Here is a 16,276-nt window from a genome sequence, read left to right on the forward strand (position 1 = left end):
AGCAATCTCGTGTGTGTGTGTGTGTGTGTGTGTGTGTGTGTGTGTGTGTGTGTGTATACGCCGCCCTCCAGGGAGTCCAAGGAGGGACACAGACCTGACAAGGTCCAAGGACAGGCCCTATTCAGAGGCAGAGGGCGGGGCAGCAAGCCTTTCCAGAACCCTGCTTTCTTTTGTGTGTGGTGCTTGGGACTGAATGCAGGACCTCCCTCCCACATACTGGCAAGGGCTCTACCACTGAGCTACCCTTTCTAGTTGAAGCAGCAATTGCTGTGGCAACTGTACCTTTTCCTTCACAGGCAATTACCCACTTCTCCTGGTTAAACAAGCCACCCTAGGGAAGGAGGGGGAACTGAGGAAACTCCCCAAGGGCAGAAACCTTATCAGCTTATCTCTGGCTCAACTCTGACCCCTAAATACTTGTTGAAAAAAAGTGCAAGTGTTCGTCTTTGGGGACATTTAACATTTGGCAAATTCCCAGGGAAAAGAATATAAAGTAAGACATGCTTAGAAAGTGACGCAAGCCCTTTCGCGGGCCGTGGACCGGCAGGATGGGCAAGTGTCGGGGTCTTCGTTTTGCCAGAAGCTCTGTGGTCCCCGATGGGACCAGAAGTGGCAGGATAAACAGTACAAGAAAGCCCACTTGGGCACAGCCCTGAGGGCACCTTTTGGAGGTGCTTCCCCTGCAAAGGGAACTGTGCTGTGAAAAGTAGGGGTTGAAGCCAAACAGCCAAATGCTGCCATTAGGAAGTGTGTCCGGGTCCAGCTAATCAGGAACGGCATGAAAGGCACAGCCTTTGTACCTCAGGATGGTTGTTTGAACTTCACGGAGGAAAACAATGAACTTCTGGTTGCCGGATTTGGTCAGAAAGGTCATGTTGGAGTCTCATTTAAGGTTGTTAAAGTAGCCAATGTCTCTCTCTTGGCCTTATACAAAGGCAAGAAAGAAAGACGAAGATCAAAGCCGGGCGTGGTGGCGCACGCTTGTAATCCCAGCATTTGGGAGGCTGAGACAGGAGGATCGCGGTTCCAGGACAGCCTCGGCTGCTTAGTGAGACCCTTTGCAACTCAGTGAGACCCTGTTTCATAATAAAGAATAATAAAAAAATAAGGCTAAGGGTGTAGCTCGGAGATACAATGCCCCTGGGCTCTATCCCCAATACCGAAAAAAAAAAAAAAAAAAAAAGACCAAGATCATAAATTTCAATGGTGAAATGCAGTAGCAATAAATTTTCATATTTCAAAAAAAGTGATGTAAAAAAAAGGACAGTTACCATCCATTATATTAATAATCTTTTTTATCTGAGCAGTTTCATGTGTGTTTTCCATTTTCTTTTTGTCTTGGCACTGGAGATTGAACCCAGGGGTATTCTCCTCCAAGCTATACCTCCGGCCCCATTTTATTTATTATTTATTATCATTATTATTATTATTTCTCCAGTACTGGGGGTTGAACCCAAAGGCATTCTACTTCCAGCTACACCCCAGTCCTTTTTTTTTTTTAATTCTTTGTTTTGAAACAGAGTCTCACTAAATTGTGGATGGTCTCACTAAGTAGCTGAGGCTGGTGGTGAACCTAGATCTTCCTGTCTCAGCCTCCCAAGTACGGAGATTACAAACATGTACCACCATGCCCCACTCTTATTTATTTATTTATTTGTGTGTGGTACTGGGGTTCCTGTAAGCCCTTCTACCTCTAGGCTACACTCCCAGACATACACACACACACACACACACACACACACACACATATATATATATATATATATATATATAATTTTTTTTTTTAATTTGGAAACAGGGTCTTTTAAGCCAGCGCTGCTGGCTTCGAACCTGCGCAATCCTCCTGTCTCCGCCTCCTAAGCGGGGGGGGGGGGGGGGGGGGGATTACAAGCGTGCGCCACCACGCCCGGCTTTTTTTTTTTTTTTTAATAGGGTCTCACTAAGTTGCTGAGGGACCTTGCTAAGTTGCTGAGGCTGGACTCAAACCTGTGATTCTCCAGTTCCAGCCTCCCAAGTACTGGGATTACAGGCATATCACCACATCAGCTACATCTTTCCATTCTTCTTTTCTTTCTTTCTTTTTCCCTACCTGCAGCACTGGGGGTTAAAGCCAAGACTGCACACACTAGGCAAGCACTGTGCCATTGAGCTGCATCCCTAGCCCACATCTTTCCATTTTCAAGAACATCTACCCATGTCTCACTCTCGTGACTGCTAAAGTGGTTCTTTGGCTTTAGGGTCCAGGCTGTCTGGGCACTGTGAATGTTGTCTCAACTGGTCCTCACAATAACCCCCCCCTTTTTGTGGTACTGGGGATGGAACCCAGGGGCATTCTAAATCTGAGCCACACACCCCCCAGTCCTATTTTTTATTATTATTTTTTAAACATGGTCTCACTGAGTTGCAAAGGACCTCACTAAGTAGCTGAGGCTGTCCACGAACCATAGTCCCCCTGTTCAAAAGACAATAACCCTTTTTAAGAAAGGAGTCAACTAAGCCTCAAGGGGTAACTGCCCAGCTGGGCATAGTGCTGCAATTGGAATCCGCGGCAGGAGAATCTCGGTTTGCAGACGGCCTCTGCTAGTTAGTGAGGCCCTTTGCAACTCAGTGAGACCTTGTTTCAAAATCAAGAATAAAAAACAGGGCTGGAGGTGTAGTTTGGAGGTAGAATACCCCTGGTTCTATCCGTCTTAGAGAAAATAAAAGAGGTAACTGACCTACCTGAGTTCACAAACACAACCTGGAATTCTGACTCAAGTGCCGATGCCCCCCACCCCGCAACACCCTCCAGCACCCAGCCACTGGCACGAAGGAACCTCCCAAGTACGGGGACCACAGGTGTGCACCACTGCACCCAGCTTGGACCTCTATGTATGTATGTCTGCATGCATGCATTGTGTATTTATTGTGGTGTTTGGATCGAACCCAGAGGCATTCTGCCTGAGTTACACCCCCAGTCCTATTTTATTTTTTTAGGCTCACTAAGTTGCAGAGACTGGCTTTGAACCTGTGATCCTCATATTTCAGCCTTGCAAGTGCGGGGATTGCAGGTGCCCACAACTGGCTTATTTATTTGTAAACAGGTTGACTGCTTACTCGGCCATGTTAAACAAAGACTCCCTGAGACCCCTCCTACAGAGGACTCAGAAGGTCCGAGACTCTCCCTTTCCTCCAGTCTCCTCTCCCAGATGGCTGACATCCTCCCTAGTAAACTATTTCTTTTATAATATCATGGAGATCTAAAATGAAATGAAATCTGTGCCTGGGCTCTGTCTGGTCACCATAGAAACGCCGTCAAGCCTGAGCGCCTCAGGGGATGCGAGTGTCGCTCTTCAACTAACTGCCAGAGAAATGAGAGACTGGGGCCTGGATGGAGATAAAGCAAGGTTCCATTCAATCAGCGGCAGTTTCAGTGATAAACACATCACATTCAACACCGGACTATGGCGTCAGCAGACACAGAATCCACCTATGGTCTCCACTTTCTGTAGGATGCTGGCTCGGGACGGAATACGTCCAACAGATGAACAGCAGCTCGGATCATTTTGCCTGCTTTCGTGAAGGTCCATTTTAAACTCCATGAAGGTGGCTCAAAGACTGTGGTAGGGGGAAAAAAAAATAAGTGGCAATAAATACCAAGAACATTCTACAGAAGCATTTTTGCTTCTGGGAATGGGAAAACAAAATTTCCCCAAGAGACTCCATTATTAAAGCCATAAATAAAACATCCCCGATTTGATGGCTTGGCTGCTTTGCTCGCATAGCCTTGCTCTGGAAACGTGGCCCAGAATTTGAGGCAGGCAGGCCAGGGGAGGCCGGGGAGGCGAGCTAGAGAGCTTTCAGCCCTGCCTCTCCAGTTTGGTGCTGCACCCCCACCGCAATGCAAGGACAATAAGCAAATTTTGCTATATTGAAGACCACCAAAAATGTTTACCAAAGATAAAGAGCCTGGAGTGGCGGCCCACACCTGTAATCCTAGTACTTGGGAGGCTAAGACGAGGAACTGAAGGTCTGAGACCAGCCTCAGCAATTTGGTGAGAACCTCAGTACCCAGTGAGCTCCTGTTTCAAAGAACAGAAAAGGGCTGGGCGGAGCCGGGCATGCTGGTTCACGCGCTCGCTTGTAATCCCAGTACTTGGGAGGCTGAGACAGGAGGATCGCAGGTTTGCAGCCAGCCTCAGCAACTTGTGAAGTCTTCCGAACTTAGTGAGATCCTGTTTAAAAATTAAGAATAAAATAGGGCTGGGGGTGTGGCTTGGAAGTGGAATGCCCCTGGGTTCAATCCCCAGCAGCACACACACACACAAAAAAAAAAAAAAAAAATTAGAGGATGAATTTTCTATCCAGTGCCCTCTCTCCCTTTGTACACACACTCCTTTAGAAGTCAAGGCAAGTTGTGCGGTGCAGGCACCACCAGCCTGAATACCTAGGTGTTCTGAGTTCAATTCCCAGCACTGCTCCTTACCAGATCCAGTAACGGGGTTACTTACACTCAGGTGTCAGTGTCCTTGCAGAGGTGTGGCTGGGGAGATGAACACTGTAACCTGCGATCCAGCAGTGCCCATCCCCCTGAGTTCTTATTCCTCAGAAAAGAAAGTGACACCTGCTCAGGACCTGTTTGTGCTGGGCACTTATGGGCATCATCTTATTTGTCCTCACTTACCTTGCTGCTGGCATTTCTAATTAACAGATGATAAAACTAGTCCTGATAGCCAGGCGTGGTGGTGCACACCTATATTCCCAGTACTTGGAAGGCTGAGACAGGAGGATCACAGGTTCAAGGACAGCCTCAGCAACTTAGCAAGACCCTGTTTCCCAATAAAAATATAAAATAGGGCTGGGAATAAAATAGAGCTCAGAGGTAGAATGTCTCTAGGTTCAATCTCTGGTACAGAAAAAAAAAAAAGTGACTTTGTCAAAGTGATGACTGTGAGCACGAAGTCAGGCTTCCAGTCCCCATCGGTCTAACGCCAAAGCCAGTGCTCTCTACCTGACGCTAATTACTGAGCCCAGGAGCTTGGGCTAAATCATTAGCATTACTTTCATTCAAAAGTAAATATACCTCAATTGTCCTGTCACAAGGTTCAAATAATTTGCTAAGCCTTCAAAACCTCAGTTCATCTGGCTAATCTGTCTCCTACAAAACTGATCCTGTATCCCCCAGGAATGAGAAGTATCTTCATGCAAGACACACTTCGAATCCTCGGCTCCTTCCCCATGATGGCGAGGCACACGGGGGCCACGTGGAGATGCTGCTGCCAGGTGTGGACACCTCCGACACTTACACCTGGGCAAGCGGGGGTTTTTATCCAGCCAAACCACTCCGGCCCACTGAAAGCAAACTCTCCCCTCAGAAGAAATATAAAACCATAGTGCTGTGACCAACTGGCCTAAAACCCTGTAAAACAAATGTATAACTCAACTTTTCCTCGGGGCTAAGCTCTGTGCTTTCACTGCTGGAAAGGCCAGGATTTCCATTTTATGAAAAAAATAAAACGTGAGAGAATAGCCATGACTTTTTTTGGGGGGGAGGGCTGCTGGGATGGAACCCAGGGCTATTCTGACTCAAGCTACACCCCCAGCCCTATTTTTTATTCTTTATTTGGAAACAGGGTCTCAGTAAGTTGTGGAGGGCCTCCCTAAGTAGCTGAGGCTGGCCGTGAACCTTCGATCCTCCTGTCTCAGCCTCCCAAGTACTGGGATTATAGGCATGTGCCACCACACCCAGCCCATTTTTTAAAAACTGGGGATGGAGCTCAGAGGCATTCTACTTCCATGTTACACCCCCAGCCCAATTTTTTATTTTTTATTTGGAAACAAGGTCTTCCTAACTAGGTTGCTGAGAGCCTCCCTAAGTTACCAAGGCTGACTTTGAACCTGCCATCCTCCTGTCTCAGCCTCCCAAGTACAGGGATTACAAGTGTGCGCCAACATGCCTGGCTCCTATTTTTTTTTTTTTTAACTTGGAAACAGAGTCTTGCTAAGTTGCTGAGGCTAGCTTCAAACCTGTGACCCTCTTGTCTTAGCCTTCCCAGTACTTGGATTACAGGCATGCATCAGCACGGCTGGTTTAGCCGTGACATTTTTGGTGTGTTTTAGATTTGCCAAAAAATTCTATATAATAGATATTCACTGCAGGCTGAGGTTACAGACAGGCTGTGGGGCTTCAGAATCAGAGTACTTAAAATCCCAGCTTTTCCAGAGGCATGTTATATTCTCAGAGCCTCAGCTTCCTCATCTGTAAAATGGAAAATTATCAAAATTAAATAATGTACATAAAGATAAATATAATGGTCTTCATCTCACTCTCAATTCAAAAGAGACTTGAAGCTGGGCATGGTGGTGAACACTTGTAATCCCAGTCAGTACTTGGGAGGCTGAGACGGGAGAATATAAAGTTTGAGGACAGCCTCAGCAATGAATTGAGACTTTCAGCAATCTAATAAGACCACTTTTTTTTTTTTTTTTTTTTCGGGTCTGGGGATGGAACCCAGGGGCATTCGACCTCCGAGCTACACCCCCAGCCCTATTTTTTTATTCTTTATTTTGAAACAGGGTCTCACTGAGTTGCAGAGGGCCTCACTAAGTAGCAGAGGCTGTCCACGAACCACGATCCTCAGGTCTCAGCCTCCCAAATGCTGGGATTACAAGCGTGCGCCACCACACCTGGCTTAGTAAGACCACTTCTAAACAAAAACAAAACAAAAAAAAGCATATGGTGATGTAGCTCAGAGGTAAATGCCCTGGGTTAAATATTTAATAACATAGCCGGGCGTGGTGGCGCACGCTTGTAATCCCCGCGCTTGGGAGGCGGATACAGGAGGATCGCGCAGGTTCGAAGCCAGCCGCGCGCGCTGACTTAGGAGACCCTGTTTCCAAATAAAAATGTAAAAATAGGTCTGGGAGTGTAGCCCGGAGGTGGAAGGGCTTCCAGGAACCCCAGTACCACCCCCCAAAAAAAATAAAAATAAATAAATAAATATTTAATAACAAAAAATAGAAGAGACTTGAGAAATTGGTAATAGTAACAATTTCCAGGTACCCCCTCCCTGAGTCAGGCTCTCACTGTATTGCCCAGGCTGGTCTCAAGTCTGGGCAGGATCACTTGAGCCCAGACTCAAGTGATCCTCCTGTCTCAGCCTCCTGAGTCGCTGGGACCACAGGTGTGCACCCCCCTCCCCAGCCAGGCACTGGCAGAGCCTTTCCTATAGATTCTTTCTAGAGGAAGCCAGCGCTTGAACAAACCCAGGTGCTCTAGCTCCAGAGCCTGCACTGTGCTCTGCTCAGGGTCAAGTTTCTCAGGTTCAGACGAAAGGATTCCTGAGCCATTGCTTCTGCAGAAAGCAACTGTCTGGGAGGGTCCAGCTCCAGGACTTGCTGCTGTGCTGGGTTTGGGTCAATAGTGAAGAGAGGGCCAGGTCTCAACCCCATCCTCCCATTCTGCATAATCAGAACCGAACCACTGACTTTCTGCTCCCTGGGGATGATTTCCCCACTAGACTATGCACACAGTGGGTGTCTCCCGACATGCTTGTTGAATAAAGAACTGCAAATAATACTGATCGCTAATGGTGCAACCAGTGACCTTATGTATAAAACTTTTCTTATTTTAGGTACTGGGGATGGAACCCAGGGGCATTCTACCTCTGAGCTACACTCCCAGCCCTATTTTTTATTCTTTAAACAGGGTCTCACTGAGTTGCAAAGGGCCTAAGTATCTGAGCCTGTCTGTGATCTGTGATCCTCCTGTCTCAGCCTCCCAAATGCAGGGATTACAAGCGTGCGCCACCACGCCTGGCTTTAGTTTTTATTTATTTATTTATTTTTATTTTTTATTTATTTATTTTTTTGATGGTACTGAGGTTCCTGGAAGCCCTTCTACCTCCGGGCTACACTCCCAGACCTATTTTATACTTTTTTTTTATTTGGAAACAGGATCTCTTAAGCCATAGAGGCTGGCTTCGAACCTGCATGATCCTCCTGTCTCTGCCTCCCAAGCACGGGGATTACAAGCGTGCGCCACCACACCCGGCTAGTTTTCATTTTGAAACAGGGTTTCACTAGGTTTCTGAGGGCCTCGCTATATTACTGACACTGGCTTTGAAACTGTGATCCTCCTGTCTCGGCTTCCCAAGTACTGGAATTACAGGCAAGCACCACCATGCCCAGCTTCAAGCTTATATTAACTATGGAATACACAAAACTTTTCAGGTAGCATTGCCTTTGGTAGGTGTTATGTTTATGTTAATTTTCTAATTGCATTCCAGCAGACCTTACTTATTAAATAATTAAGCTGGACAGACTGGGGAAGTGTCCTATAAAGCCGTAGCAGAATTGACAAGGCTGGAGGAAAGAGATTGACACTTGGAATATGACCTAAGGGCGGGCTACCATTCCTGACCCCGTGGCTAGTCATGACAGCTTGCCAGACCTCGATCTCATCATCTACAAAGCCAGCATGTGTCACTGCTTGGCTACAGGATAGCAAGGACTCCTAGGATGACCTGAGGAGGGACCTCATTGCGAGGACCCTGCCGGAGGTCATGGGTGCAAAGCAGCAACGGACACAGGGTCCGCACAGCCCCAGGCACCCACTGGACACCCAGGCACCCAGTGGCCCTCTGTTCTTCATCTCCTGGTCAGCCACCACGTAGAACAGGAGCTGAGGAGCATCAGGATAGCAGGCTTAAGACTGGTTGTTTCGTGTGTGTGTGTGTGTGTGTGTGTGTGTGTGTGTGTGTGTGTGTGTGTGTGTTCCTCTTGTCCCTGTCTGCAAAAGGCAAACAAGAATGAACTGATAACAGGCAGGTCCACTGAAGCAAAACAGGTCACAGGAAGAAGATAATACATTCAATGACAAATAAAAGTCGACTGCAGCTGGGCCCAGAAAGGGAAGGTGAAAATTCATGGGAAACAGGGGAGGCATTTTTCTTTTTTCGTTTTTATAGAATAAATGTTTTCTGCCGGGCGTGGTGGCGCACACTTGTAATCCCTGTGCTTGGGAGGCTGAGACAGGAGGATCGCATGGGTTCGAAACCAGCCTCAGCTACTTAGTGAGGCTTTCAGCAACTTAGTGAGACCCTGTTTCCAAATAAAAAATATATATAAAGGTCTGGGAGTATAGCCCGGAGGTAGAAAGCCTCTGGGTTTCACCCCCAGTACCACCAAAAAAAAAAAAAAGAATAAATGTTTTCTTTTTTTGGTGTGTGGTACCCAGAGACATTCTACCTCTGCTTTATACTCTCAGCCCTATTTTATTTTGAAACAGGGTCTCACTAAGTTGCTGAGGGTGTTCTAGTACCTGCCATCCTCCTGTCTCTGCCTCCTAAGTACTAGGATTACAAGAGTATGCCACCATGCCCAGCTTACTCGTGTGGTTTTTAAATCATCTCTTTGCTATTTAGACTGCCTGGACGAGGTGGGACTATATGAGATTTGGGAGCAAGTATTTGAAAAGTTACCTACTGTGTGTGTAGTACTAGGGATCAAACCCAGAGGCATTCTATCTTTGAATTACATCTCCTTATTTATTTGTTTTGAAACAGGATCTCATTAGTTGAGAGTCTCACTAAGTTGCTAAGGCTGTCCTGGTACCTGCAATCCTCCTGTCTCAGGCACAAAAGTACTGAAGTCATAGGCATTGTGCCACCATGCCTGGTGGAAAGTTACTTTAAAATATAGGCTGGGCATGGTGGTGCACGCTTGTAATCCCTGCACTTGGGAGGTGGAGACAGGAGGATCACGCAGGTTTGAAGCCAGCCATGCTGGCCTAAGAGACCCTGTTTCCAAATAAAAAAGTATAAAAAATAGGTCTGGGAGTGTAGCCTGGAGGTAGAAGGGTTTTCAGGAACCCCAGTATCACATAATAATAATAATAATAATAATAATAATAATAATAATAATAAAAAATAAAATATAATGTAAACCAGGCATGGAGGCACAAGCTTGTAATCCTAGTGCTTGGGAGGCTGAGACAGGAGGATCACAGGTTCAAGGCTACTACTTAGTGAGGCACTTTGCAACTCAGAGAGACCCTGTTTCAAAATAAAGAATAAAAAAAATAAGGCTGAGGGTGTAGCTCAGAGGTAGAAAGCCCATGGGTTCCATCCCCAGTACCACAAGAAAGAAAGAAAGAAAGAAAGAAAGAAAGAAAGAAAGAAAGAAAGAAAGAAAGAATAAATATAGGGCTGAGGGATAGCTCAGAAGGAGAATGCCCCTGGGTTCCATCCCCAGTACCGAAAAAAAAAAAAAAATATATATATATATATATATATATATATATATATATGATAAAAATATTTAACCTTGCTAAACAAAGACATCAAAACATAAAACTGCACATAAACAACTGGATATGGGAAGACTGAAAGAAGAGTACTTAGAAAACAAAAACAGCTGATGAGGACAATAGAATTGCCTCAGCCAGTGCCTGAAAATCTAATATTTATTAGATAGCTGTTTGTTGACTAAGCGAGACCTTTTATTTTCCATAGAGCGTCACTGTAAATATTTATCTCCCTTTGTGAGCCAATCAGTTGGAGGTACCACCCACCTCTTTTGACATGATCTTGTTGCTTTACTCCCCTCCCCTTTACTTTAGGTCATCTTATGTCTGCCAAGAAATAGGCGTCATGAGGAAAGCTTGCAGAGTCCCAGGACCTGTGGCTGGGTGCAGATCACTGGATAAGGGCTGCTCAGGCTCTGCGGACCATTTGAGAAGCGTTTGCAGATCAGCAGGAAAGAAAGTGTCTCAGCTGAGAGGTCTGTGCCTGGGGTTAAACAGATGCTCTCCTGCAGGCCTTTCATTACATCTATTTATTTATATTTGTTTATGTATTTATGTATTTATTTATTTTTGTGGTGCTGGGGATTGAACTCGGGGGTATTCTATCTCCGAGCTACACCCCCAGCCCTATTTTTTATTCTTTATTTTTGAAACAGGGTCTCACTGGGTTGCAAGGGGCCTCACTAAGTAGCTGAGGCTGCCCGTGAACTGCGATCCTCCTGTTTCAGCCTCCCAAATACTGGGATTACAAGTGTGCACCGCCATGCACACTCTTAACATTTTAAAGTACTGAAAGGAGCCAGGCGTGGTGGTGATATGCACCTATAATCCCAGTACTTGGGAGGCAGAGATAGGAGGATCGCAGGTTTGCAGGTTCAAGGTCAGCCTCAGTAACTTAGTGAGATCCTATTTCCAAATAAAAAAATAAAATGGGGGTGTAACTCAGAGGTAAACACCTCTGGGTTCAATTCCCAGGGCCCCAAACCCCCCACACCAACAACAATAAAACCCTCAAAACAACAATAAAACCAATCAAGCAAGCAAACAAAAACATACTGGGTCAATGACGACGGATAAGCTCTCAGAAGAGTTAATATTTGAAAACTTTATTTTCTCAAATGAGCACCAACACAGATCAGAAATGTGACGGAATACTGAATCACTATGTACAGACACAGGAAGGTGAAGACAAATTACTTGAAAACAAATGCCTTTGTTATTGAAGCAAAGTGACCTTAAAAAAAAAAAAAAGCCACCAAAGAAAACAAAACAAGACAACCCAACCCCAACCAGCACAGTCCGTAAACACCAGCACGACAGATTGTGTACCGCGATCTCTGCGGGCTGGGGACAGGAGGCCACCTCCCACTTTCACCAACACAGATACGGGCAGGTAGATCTGGGCATGAGAAATAGCTTCCTTCCTCTCGGCTTTATCTTTTACTGCAGATATATTTCGTGACTATATTTTAATTTTTGAAAAATCTTTTCTTTACCTGCATGCTCTCCCATTTGAGGCAGATTTTTTAAAAATGTATCAATGAGCTAATTGTGTTCAAAATTTGATTTCCCAGCTTCTTCCTGGACCTGAGGCAATCTGACCTTAAAAAAAAACAAACAAAAAAACTGTTTCCTTACCAGGTATGTGTCTTATGGTATTAATGTTCTTTTAACCCAAACCAGTCAATGATTAACATGATGTGGCTTCTAAAGTAACTAGAGCCCTGGGTATGGGATAAATGCACTCATATCTCAGAAGCATAGAGTTGACTCTGCTTGATCACCACAAACAGGTCTCCTTCACAGCCCATACAAGCTGAGCGCACAGAGGAAAAAGGAACATGCTGGTGAGCAGACTGGCAACAGCCCCATGCTCAGGAAAGCAAAATCCTCGCAGTCTGTGCTGCCGGTCCACTCGCAGACAAAAACGGCGGAGAGAAAGAAGAAAACCTTATGTGCCCAAGGTGTAAACTGTAGTGATAGTGTACCCGGTAGAAAAGAAAACAGAAGGCATGATGCAATGTGCTTTTACACACACACACACGCACGCACGCACGCACGCACTTAAAAACAAGATTCCAATTTGTTGGAAGTGGTTCCAACAGGAGTAATCACGCTAGGTCGTTACTACTAATTTTACTTGGTTTCACTTATTTTCTCTTCTAGTCAATACTGGTGCAAGAAAATATTTCAGTCGTCAACCTGACCACTTACAGAGAGAGTCTATTCCATTGGGGAGAAATGCAGACGGGCGTTACTTTAAAGCCTCGATCCAAATTAAAGTAATAGACATATTAAAAAAAACCACATTGGTGATGACCGTTTCCCTTAAAATATACTTCGAGAAATGCAGAGAAAACCAGAGAATTTAAAATGAAAATAAAAAGTGCTCTCAGGGGCTCTGAGAAAACAGCACCAAATATATTATTTAAAAAATTAAATATTATTTACAAAAGTATATTTCACAAGCAACTGTTTATATATATATATATATATATTTATATCTACTTGAAAATCTTCTTATAAAGGGGACACCTCTTCCTCACACGCTGACCCACCAGTAAAGATTTGCTTTCTGCCCGCTATGCATCGCACTGTTGTGGGAGCCGGGGCAGTGCTTAGTCAGGGAACCTGTGGGTGTCAAGCTTGGCTCTTTGATTCCCACCAAATCAACCCTTGGCAGCCTGAGATTAACATTCCTGGGAGGCTGGGCACACTCCAGGGTGGGCCCCGCCGTGTGACCTAGGGGGCCTGGGGAGATAGAACTCCAGTGTGCTAACTGGACTTCAGTTCAAAATGAAGGTGGCTGCTGTCTGAGGTCCAGATAGATGTCTGCCTTCCCCTTTCTCACTTCCCTTCCCCCTTCCCTGCTCCCTGCACCCCCTCCCTCACACAAGTTTAACCCACAACTCCAAGTCCCTGAGCCCACCTGGGGTGAACGGATGAGGTCTTTGGTTATGCTCTGAGTCGTTAATTTGGTGAGAAAATTAAAGAATAAACTGCCAGAGGCCATGGGTTGGTGGTTTCCACCACTCAGTCTCGGCCTCTCCAATACTGACCGCCATGTGTCGACCAGTGGGATGGAGCCATTTATAATAAACACTTTGGGTTTCACTGTCATGAAGGGAAGCCCAATGAGCTGTTGTGCCCCCTCCCCAGAACCGTGGAAAAATCAACACTCTACTGAAACCTTCCACTCCCGCCATGGTACCACGCACCCACTGGAGGCTCAACAGAGAGAACTAAAAAGAACTCAGAACCCGAGTCTGACTGGAGCCTGCTCTGCTCCAAACAACAAGGCCCCGCCCTCAAGGAAGAAGAGGGGTACATTGGTCTTTTCTGCCCCTTGACAATTCGAGGGCACCCCATGTCCAGTTTCTATTTGTCACCACATTCCAATTGTAGTTTTTTTTAATTTGTTTTATCTGTGGTGCTGAGGATTGAACCCCGGGGTATTCTACCTCTGAGCAACATCTCTAGCCCTATTTTACTTTTACACTGAAAGTCTCAGCAAGTTGCTGAGACTGTCCTTAAATCCACAATCCTCCTCTCTCAGCCTCCCAAGTACTGGGATTACAGGCGTGTGCCACCATGCCCGGCTTCTAATTGTTTTTTTGTTTTTTGGCTTTTTTTTTTTTTTGCGGGTCTGGGGATGGAACCCGGGGGCATTCGACCTCTGAGCTATACCCCCTGCTCTATTTTTCTTTGTTTTGAAACCAGGTCTCACTGAGTTGCACAGGGCCTCACTAAGTAGCTGAGGCTGTCCGGGAACCGCGATCCTCTGGTCTCAGCCTCCCAAATGCTGGGATTACAGGTGTGGGCCACCATGCCCGGCTCCTAATTGTTGTTTTAAAGACAAAACACCTACCTGTGTTTAACTCACATTTTTTTTTTTTTAATGTAATGGACTCTTAGTAGCCAGGACATTCCCTGAGCAAAGGGTCTAATCAAATCCATAATGAAGGCCACTTTATTTGGGAGGGATAGAGAGGGAAATCCATGATTTCTGTGCTGGTGAGCCAGTTTAGGAATGTGAAAGTGGAAGGACATTTACTAAGAACTTTGGGGCTGGGGCCAGAGGAGTTTCTCTGGAGCAGGAATTAAATCCTTCTGAGCCTCAGTCTGCCTCGCAGTAAAGTGGGAAAAACAACTTCATCTCCAGGCTGCTGGGGCACTGGAAAGGCCTGGCCCAGAGCCCTGGGGAACGTGACTCAATTTCTAGGAATCCTTTTGTTTACGGAGGAGAGGCCTGATGCTGCTAAACACAGAGCCACCCTGTTCCCTGTCGTCCAGCCATCTGCCACTGGCAGGGCAGCACCGTGCCTGTCTCCAAGTTCCCATCCTGCCACTCACACAGAGAGACACAGGCCATTTTCCTGGGTTGGCTGCTTTAATCTTGGCTAGTTGATTCTTACGGATTCTTATCGCCATGAAATCACTCTTGTGAGATTTTAAGGTAAATGTTCCTTTAGAAGCAACCTACTCGGAAAATGAGATGCTGAGAACTCCCTAAGACACACTTATCGGAACAATAATATTTGCAGTCTCAGAAATGAAATTAACTCAGTTAAAGGAGTTCTGGTCATGCCACGTGTACTGGCTGGACCGCTGTAGAACAGGATTCACAGTGCTGATTACGTGTAACAAACTCCTCTGTCTCTCGTGAGCCTTATTAGGATCTGCTCCCCGCTTTCCTAATACAATGAGGAGGCACGGGAGGCAGGGCAGGTAAATATTGGAACTTGTGAGCCCTCCCCGACCCTGGGCCACGCAGACAGGAGGGTCCTCTCCACAGGAGACATCCAGGCCAAGAAGGGCACCAGAAGCTTGAGAGGTCCTGACCACCTAATCCCTGAGCCCAAAGCCCGAGGCCTTTGTTTGCCAGAGTCGACAGTGATAGAAATGGAGAAAAAACCCTGAAATGCTACGAACAAAGCGTCGAGATTCCACTGGAGCCACTGGATGTCCAACGAGGGAAGACGCACCTCGCTGTGCGGGTCAGCGCTGAGTGTTCAGGTCCTATACGCCCGCTCCTACGCCCGCCCCAAACCACGTTCCTTTTTCTAAGGGTCAGGAAAAATGGGCAGTCAGGATTGCTACCTGGTTCTCCTTTTTTTCTTCAGGAGCTCCCACCTTGCAGCTCCTTCTCCTTCCCTGCTCTCCCTAATTACGGATTTCACCGGGTTGTGGGTCAAAGCCTTTGCGATTGGCATCTTGTGCTCATTGCAAGCGGCAGGGCCCTGCCCTCACCTGCAGTGCTGCGGAGGCAGAGAGGACGACTGCTCAGAGGCATCAGACGTGGAACCCAGCAGGGCTTTACCCAGCTCACTCCCGCAGGGACAGCAACCAGCTCCTGGTTCCAAGGGAACCGGGCCCCTGCCTGTCGCGTGAATCTGGACACTTTGTGCTCGTTTGCTACCCCGACACACTCGGTGTCAGGGACAGAGGCTTCTGATCGGAGACAATGCAGTCATGAGGTATTTTTTTTTTCTCTTTGTCCTTTTAGACAAGTTGGTTATTTCAAGCCTAAGTTACCAGGTCCCCAGGAGCAGCGCAACTTTGTTCCTTACCTCCCCCTCCCGCCCCGGCCCACCCGGGACCCCCAGGGTCTCCCCTTCCCTCCTGCTTGTGCCTGCGTGCCCCTGCTCTCCTGACAAGAGGCCGGCACGCAGCTCCTGCACGGGCCCTGGGCCCTTCTCAAGGTGGGCTGCCGCCCTGCGGCCAAGGATCTGTTCCTGTTGTTTTGTTTTCAGCCAACACTAGAACAGAGAGAGAAGCCAGGATCAACTCACAAACAGATACAAAGCAAAGAGACAGAGAGACAGCGATTCAGAGGCCGGTCACCATAAAGATGGCGTCAGTGTGGGGGATGCCCCAGATGGCAAGGCCCCTAAGTGGATGGACCAAGTGTTCAGTCACTCTCTCACGCTGGGGTAGAATGTTCAGTTGATGGCGTGCACGTGGACACTGGGTTGGGTGGACACTGTCCCT

General features: G+C 46.7%; 1 pseudogene across 1 annotated transcript; it reads left to right on the plus strand.

Annotated features, from left to right (window-relative positions):
- The first annotated feature begins 548 nt into the window (after positions 1–548).
- LOC308275672 (small ribosomal subunit protein uS12-like) lies at positions 549–5,381 on the plus strand (annotated as a pseudogene). The gene is made up of 2 exons: positions 549–960; positions 5,165–5,381. The product of its transcript is annotated as a small ribosomal subunit protein uS12-like (transcript).
- Positions 5,382–16,276: the final 10,895 nt, after the last annotated feature.

This window comes from Muscardinus avellanarius (assembly GCF_963383645.1).
Source record: "Muscardinus avellanarius genome assembly, chromosome: 16".
Taxonomy (NCBI): domain Eukaryota; kingdom Metazoa; phylum Chordata; class Mammalia; order Rodentia; family Gliridae; genus Muscardinus; species Muscardinus avellanarius.